Source organism: Triticum urartu, chromosome 5A (assembly GCF_056163025.1).
Source record: "Triticum urartu cultivar PI428250 chromosome 5A, HENAU_Tu73, whole genome shotgun sequence".
Classification (NCBI taxonomy): domain Eukaryota; kingdom Viridiplantae; phylum Streptophyta; class Magnoliopsida; order Poales; family Poaceae; genus Triticum; species Triticum urartu.
Window position 1 is genome coordinate 173,122,201 of NC_141877.1, and position 8,153 is coordinate 173,130,353.

Consider the following 8,153-nt stretch of genomic DNA (forward strand, 5'->3'; position numbering starts at 1 on the left):
AAAACTCTCTCACGAACTCCGCAGGATCTCCTCGGTCCACCCCACCCCGGCTCCTCTCCCCATGATCTCCTCGCTGCCGCCCCCACCCACGCTGACCGGTTCCGGCGAGCACTGGCCACGCGCAACACCCCACCTCCTCCTCCCCCTCCCTTCCCCTTCCTCCTCTGCCCGCCCCTTCTCTTTCCTCCTTCCTCCCTACGGTCGGCGATGGGCGCGGACGAGGAGGAGCACCAGTCCCCCATGCGGAAGCGCGAGCGCGAGGAGGGAAAACACTATAACTGGAGGCCCCCCTCGTCCGCCCCCTCATCTCCCGCCCGCCTCGCCACCAACCCCCAAATCGATTTCAAATCGCGCGCCGCCCGGTCGGCGTCCCCGACGGCGGCGATGGAGGTGGGCGACCTGCACAAGATGTGGGAGATCCGGGCACTCAAGCGGAAGCCCGAGAAGCCGACGGCCCACGCGCTCCTCGACCACATCGCCAAGAAGGTCCAGCCAACATGCGCCGCTGCAAGTGGCGCATCAAGGTCCTCTCCGAGTTCTCGTAAGCAAACCCTAACCTCTGTAACCCTCGTTCCCCCCATCGGCTTCTCCGTCCGACCTATACCGTGCGCCGGGGCGATTTCATTGTGGGAACATCCCCAAGAACCCAAGGCTGCTGGGGCTCAACGTCAACTGAGGCATCGAGGTGAAGCTGTGGCTCTGGCGTGACGGCCGGGACCTCGACTTCATCCCCTACGAGGAGGTGCTCGACACCATGCTTCACAAGATCGCGCACAACGCGTGCAGGCCCCACAACACGCAGTTCTACAAGCTCTGGGACGAGCTCCGCAAGGTCAATATCTTCATGTTTCTGCTCTTGTATCGGTGCTTGAAATGTCTACGATTCCACCTGTATAGCGGCTCACTAATGTTAGTGTATGTATATATCCAGTTGCTTGGAATATGTTGCTTGTGTGCACTAGGCTATAAGAATGCAGATGTTGTGCATATTCCCTTGCAACCTAGCCCATTTACTGAAAGCTTGGTTTAATTGATTCTGGGGTTAACGACATTAAACCTGAAATTTTCGTTGGATCCTGTCGTCATTAACAATGTGCAGTCGAACTGATCTTATAACTTATGGCTTAGAATTCTTTTGCGGTAGAATCAAAAACATGATTTAAGGTGTTTACATAAAACATTCGACCAATGGCTTTAGTTATGAAATTATTGGCTTCTCCTTCAACTGATAAAAATGTATTATGAATTTCATATTATAGCTGGCAATGTTAGAAGAAAGAACATAAAGGTTAACATGTTGTAGAAGCATTCATAGGTGACATGTCCAAGTATTTCCCATTGCAATGAAGTAATGGCTTAGAAGTCATATAACTTGCTTATTAACCGATCCAGTAAAATTCTGTTGATTGTGCATAATTTTACTTATTAGCCGCAGGATGTGGTTATACTTCTAGATAGACAGGTATACATTTTTTCACTGTTGTTCCACAATTTTTGTTATCATCTACAATGGCACCATTGATCTTTCATTTTCTTTTCAACAGTTTGACAGTACAACGGATGGGGTTGTTAAATATGAGATTCCAATTTGTGGCAGTGCAATGCAAAATAACTATTTGAGGTATATATGGCATGCCATCTATGACAATGATGCATGCAGTTCCTCCCAGAGTGTTCCTCTCCAGCTACCAGTCCTTTTGATGGATGCTACTCTGCGCAGGTAAGTCTGATAGTTAACATACTCTTATTTCATTAAACAAAATTCAGGTCTATTCCTTTATGTATATATGAGGAATTGATAGTGGAGATTAGAAGCTTACAAATTTTCCTCTCATGCTTTGGCTATCATACTTAGAGCTCCAGTAGTTCAGAATATTAACAATATTTGCATATTGAATATTTATCATAGCATTCGTGTTTCTCAAGCTTTTGCTGCTAATTTGTTTCCTCTAAAACTTTAGAGTTCCATATCAGAATATTGAAATTGGGATGTCCTATTTTATCACTGTTTTCCACTTCGCAAACAAGTTAATCTCTTAATGTAGAATCACAAGTTCATGAAATATGGCCCATAAGTCCACATGTAATTAGGAATGATTAGTTCTTATGGACAGGGCGATAGAGATTTCACAAGTCTTATTAGATTCTTTGTTACCATGTGTTGTCGAAGTTAATTGAGTATTGGCAGCATGGTCTAGCATCTTTGAGGTTGCTGAGTTTAGCCCTCTGGTACAAGAAGGACAAGGAATTTATAAATGTTTAGGTTACATATTTTTAAGCATCCAGCCTTTGTCGGTAGTGAATTCAGTATGCTTAATAATAATAACTTGCCATGTCAAAGACGTAATATTTGATAAGTTTTGGTTTAACCTACAAGTAATTGCCAACGGAAATCTGTTGCTTCTTATGCGCTAAACCTACTGTGACTTTCTACAATGTAGGTTAACCAATTAATTGAACCACAAGGATAGAGATCTACACTCTATTCAACAATTTTCTCGAGAAGTTTGATTTGTATTCGATATTTCATGGACTTAAATAATCTCTATCCGTAAACACATTGGTTTCTTTCATCTAGTGAACCCATGTAATAAGTGAAGATGAATATTACATGTGTATATTACTTTTTCCTCTGTCGTTAGATTATGTTCAGAATATTTCTGATATTTTTTTGGAATGCTAGGACTATCACATGTAAAAAATAACTTTAAATCACAAAAATGTTGATTTCTTTTATTAATGATCTTAGAGGATTAGCTTAAGTACCATACAGAGGATGACACAAATGGTAATGAACACATCATGGATCTTGCATTAATTTTCTTATTCTAGCAATACAATTTGTGCAGGGAAGTCATTCATTTGTCATGCCATGGAAGTATCATTCCAAGTTTCCTTGCTGTCAAGACTTTTTTTTCAACATATATGAGGTGGCAAGCAAAGTTATGGTAACTGCAGTTCATATCAGGTATAATGTGAAACGTAGGTCCATCATCTCATCATCCTTTACGCCCTTTCTTTCCCTAATATTTTACAGCAAACCAGCGGATCAGCTAACCACAACCTTAGTATGTGGTATACTGCGTAAATATCTAGCTTGGTAGAAAGCATGGTCAGTAGAGCGTTTTCTAACCATGCACTAGCAGTGCCCACTCCATGCTACTGTTATGTACACAGACGAGAAGTTTGTTTGAGAAAGAGTATGCTTGCTGCCTTTCATCTAATATCATATGTTTCTGTTTCCTATGAGAAACTGATGGTTCACGTCTCTAACTTCTACTGCTGTATAGTTTTGCACAAAAGCTTTTGTAACCATGATGTTGATATACCTATGATTGTTACTTCATGTGCTACTACATTAGTAGGGAGATTTTTATAAAGGTACCAGAATTTATCTTCTTCCACATTAAGTCAATATTTAGTAACGGAGTTCTATTTTTGTTTGCAAACTAGTTCATTTGTCACAAGGAATAAAATCTACTCTGGATAGTTGATTTAGTGTTTCTTGAACATGGCCAGGGAAATGGATAAAATCTACTCTGGATAGTTGACAGAGGGAGTACATACTAAGTTGACTTTTGCCTGTGGATTTGCTTATCATGAAGATGGTTGCAAGGATGCAGAGGGAGCGGATCATTTGGAGAGATAGGATGCCACTGTTTGGTGTTTTTATGCATTATAGTTTGCTTGTAACTGTGTTTGCACTAGCTGGGAGTAAGTGACTTCAAGAAGTGTAGGTGTTTTAATTGAAGGCATGAAAAGCCACGACAATATGTATGCTCTTACAGGATGTGCTCTAATACTGCTGGTTTATTATAAATCTTGGATTAGTAATGATGTGTAATGCTGCTGGTTTATTGCAAATATGTGTTTGTTTTATTTGGAATTGTATGCATAGAATGGAATTGGTGGATTTTATTTTTTACTTCCTAATTAGTTAGTAGTAGCGTGGGACAACACCAGACGCACTACTACTACTTCGTTAGTAGTAGCGTGGGAAAAAACCTGAGGCGCTACTACTATTTCGTTACTAATAGCGCGGGTTGCACCCGCGCTACTACTAAAATGTTACTAGTAGGGTGGGTTTCACCCGCGCTACTACTAACTATTAGTTGTAGCGCGGGTACCAGCGCTGCTAGTAGTCATTTTACCCGCGTTGCTAGTAGCCTTTTCCTAGTAGTGTGGAGTAGGGTATTACACCGCAACGGTGGCTCAAAGAAGTATAAACTCTTGTGTCCTTTGTTCCTCGGGTTCGGCGAGCTAGGCTTTGAGATCTTTGCGATATTTTGAGCTAGAGGGAGAGATACCTTCGTGCGCACCCCAGTGTTCGAACCTCAAGGGTTTGCTGGAACCCAAACTCCAACATCGGTGGCATGTGAGGGAGAGGTTGGCAGATCTGGAGACGCTTTGAGCGGGGAGAGAAGGGGATCTGGAGCAAGATGAAGGGAAGGCAATGAATGCTCAGTGGCATGCGCTAGCCTTTTTCTCAGCCCAGGATGGTTGCTCAAGCTGCGTGGGGAAGCGGAAACGCGCTCGTTGATACGTCTCCAACGTATCTATAATTTTTTATTGTTCCATGCTATTATATTATCAACCTTGGATGTTTTGATATGCATTTATATGTTATTTTATATGATTTTTGGGACTAACCTATTAACCTAGAGCCCAGTGTCAGTTTCTGTTTTTCCTTGCTTTTGAGTATCGCAGAAAAGGAAAATCAAATAGAGTGCAATTGACCTGAAATTCCATGGAGATCATTTTTGGACCAGAAGAAGCCTACGGAGTATAGGAGATGGGCTAGAAGAGTCCCGAGACCACCACAAGGGTGGGAGCGCGCCCTACCCCCTGGGCGCGCCCCCTATCTCGTGGCCACCTCGGGGACCCCCTGACTTTTTCCCGACTGCAACACTTCTTATATATACCCAAACTTAGATCGGGAGTTCCACCTCCGCAAGCCTCCGTAGCCACCGAAAACCAATCTAGACCCATTCCGGCACCCTGCTGGAGGGGGGAATCCCTCTCCGGTGGCCATCTTCATCATTCCGGCACTCTCCATGACGAGGAGGGAGTAGTTCACCCTCGGGGCTGAGGGTATGTACCGGTAGCTATGTGTTTGATCTCTCTCTCTCGTGTTGTTGATTTGGCAAGATCTTGATGTATCGCGAGCTTTGCTATTATAGTTGAATCTTATGATGTTTCTCCCCCTCTACTCTCTTGTGATGAATTGAGTTTTCCCTTTGAAGTTATCTTATCGGATTGAGTCTTTAAGGATTTGAGAACACTTGATGTATGTCTTGCATGTGCTTATCTGTGGTGACAATGGGATATCACGTGATCCACTTGATGTATGTTTTGGTGATCAACTTGCGAGTTCTGTGACCTCGTGAACTTATGCATAGGGGTTGGCACACGTTTTCGTCTTGACTCTCCGGTAGAAACTTTGGGACACTCTTTGAAGCTCTTTGTGTTGGTTGAATAGATGAATCTGAAATTGTGTGATGCATATTGTATAATCATACCCACGGATACATGAGGTGACATTGGAGTATCTAGGTGACATTATGGTTTTGGTTCATTTGTGTCTTAAGGTGTTATTCTAGTACGAACTCTAGGATAGATTGAACGGAAAGAATAGCTTCATGTTATTTTACTACGGACTCTTGAATAGATCGATCAGAAAGAATAACTTTGAGGTGGTTTCGTACCCTACAATAATCTCTTCGTTTGTTCTCCGCTATTAGTGACGTTGGAGTGAGTCTTTGTTGCATGTTGAGGGATAGTTATACGATCCAGTTATGTTATTATTATTGACAGAACTTGCACTAGTGAAAGTATGAACCCTAGGCCTTGTTTCCTAGCATTGCAATACCGTTTTCGCTCACTTTTATCATTAGTTACCTTGCTGTTTTTATATTTTCAGATTACAAAAACCTATATCTACCATCCATATTAGACTTGTATCACCATCTCTTCGCCTAACTAGTGCACATATACAATTTACCATAGTATTGGGTGTGTTGGGGACACAAGAGACTCTTTGTTATTTGGTTGTAGGGTTGTTTGAGACAGACCATCTTCATCCTACGCCTCCCACGGATTGATAAACCTTAGGTCATCCACTTGAGGGAAATTTGTTGCTATCCTACAAATGTCTGCACTTGGAGGCCCAACAACGTCTACTAGAAGAAGGTTGTGTAGTAGACATCACACGTCCCATCAAGTGCCATCTGTCGACCGAGGCCGTAGGCGGTTGGGGCACACGGCGCTCCGCCCTTGCCCCTTGGCTTCGCCTGAAGCCAAGTGTGAGCACGCCTTGGGCCCGGGGGCTACTGTCAGCGTTCTGGGAATGGGGGTACCCAGGCTTGCCTGCCTGCAGCCCATGGTGTGGCACCATCAACGGCCCGGTATGGCCCACCTTCAGCATCAACAACACAAGATCCTCGCGAGGGGCCAAGCCTCGCGAGGCGGACGACACCAAGACCTCCAGATGGAGCAGCCTCCTTAGGCTAGCTCCTGAGGAGCGGAGACTTCTATGCAAGCCGTCACCTCGTGAGGTTCGGATGATGCAAGCCATGACGACTAAGGCTAGGCGGGCGCCAGCGGGCGCAATACAACAGGTTTCTCTTTGGTGTTAAAGAGGCAAGTGCAGGCGCGAAGTCTCGAGGCATGAACCAAAGGTTTCCATTCCTATGCAACAAGACCAAGACCGCCAGGACTGCAGGACGAAGGTCATCGCCGAGCCCACCACGGTGTCACGACCAGAGACTTTGCAGGAAAAGACCACCTTTCGTCAGGATAAGATGTGCTAGTTGTCTCCCTTCGAAATTGGCCGTTGTGGGATCCCTTCCCGCCTTCATTTTGGGGGAAGAGGACCAAGGCCACTATAAATATGGCCTAGCCACCACCGTAGAGGGGGATCGATCGGCTAGATGGATCATTCAGACCATCCTCTCCGTCACTAGCACAAGAACACACCTCCTAAGGTTGTTCCCCACTGTACTAGTTCATCCTCAGCCCACCTTGGGGCCAATCCACCACAAAGCAGGAATAGGGTATTACACCGTAAGGTGGCCCGAACCTTGGTAAACTGCCTTTTTCCATTTCCTTCCAGTTCATCGAGCTAGGCCGCGAGATCGATGAGTAGGTAGACTGAGGAGGTTGAGTTCTTCGCACGCACCTAGAGTTCGAATCCATCTTGGGTTTGCGGAGCCCCGAATCCGACATATAGCCTCTATGCATGCTTACGAGTAGTTGCTATCAATCTTTTGAAGTTTTCTTGACAAAAAAATTGTGGACTAAAAATTTCAGAATTTTATCTATAGGAATAAGATGAGTTTCTTTAGGAATTTTTCTTCCAAGAAGAACTCCAAGGGAGTCATTGTGGAATCATCGCATAGTGACCTCCATACTCAGAGAATGGCGGAAGTGTGGCTGTGCGAATGGCCGCATAAACCCTTCATGGATGGAGCCAAAATCTGTCAAGAGTTTGCACAATTTGTTGCTAATGTTGGCCTCACCGACTTCATCACAGCTGAGTGTGAACAATACCATTTCCTTACAAATTCCTTTGTGAAAAATTTCATTTTCTGAGTAGGAATAATCCCCCTAAGGTGCAGTTTAATTTATATGTTGAAACCCATCAGATACCACTTACTGAATTTTGTGCTATATGCTTGATCCCTTCTGATGGGGAAATAAGAGAGCCTAGACCTGCAGAGTTTGAGGACTTTTATCGCACTCTGTCAGTGGGAGATGAGAGGGGTATCGACTGTCGCTGCCACTAGCTTGCAGTTTCCTTCTCTGCATTATTTTGTTCTATTCATTACGAAGTGTTTACTTGCTAAAGAGAAGTTCGGTGCACTTAGTGCCCCCGATTTCGTTGACTTGCGTCATGCACCATACAGTGATAACACTTATAGCCTATGAGTTATTATTGCACCTTGTCTACACCATAATAGGGCCAAGGGTAAAATCCATGGCGGTATTTATGCCACTCGTTTAGCGAGTCACTTTAACATTCACATTTGCCAGCATGATTGTCGTTTACCTAAGATTTCTTTAGATCGCTAGGCTGTGGCAACTCATCAATTTATTGATGGCCAGAACACTACTATTCATATTCCATACAACCTAGTTTTCACTGATAATACCCG

The 8,153-nt window shown here is 44.1% G+C and overlaps 1 long non-coding RNA gene across 1 annotated transcript; it reads left to right on the forward strand.

Moving 5' to 3' along the window:
• The first annotated feature begins 1,334 nt into the window (after window positions 1-1,334).
• On the forward strand, window positions 1,335-3,802 carry LOC147970709 (uncharacterized). Its single transcript, XR_015603255.1, has 3 exons — window positions 1,335-1,720; window positions 2,850-2,968; window positions 3,520-3,802. It is a non-coding gene; the product is annotated as an uncharacterized LOC147970709 (long non-coding RNA).
• Window positions 3,803-8,153: the final 4,351 nt, after the last annotated feature.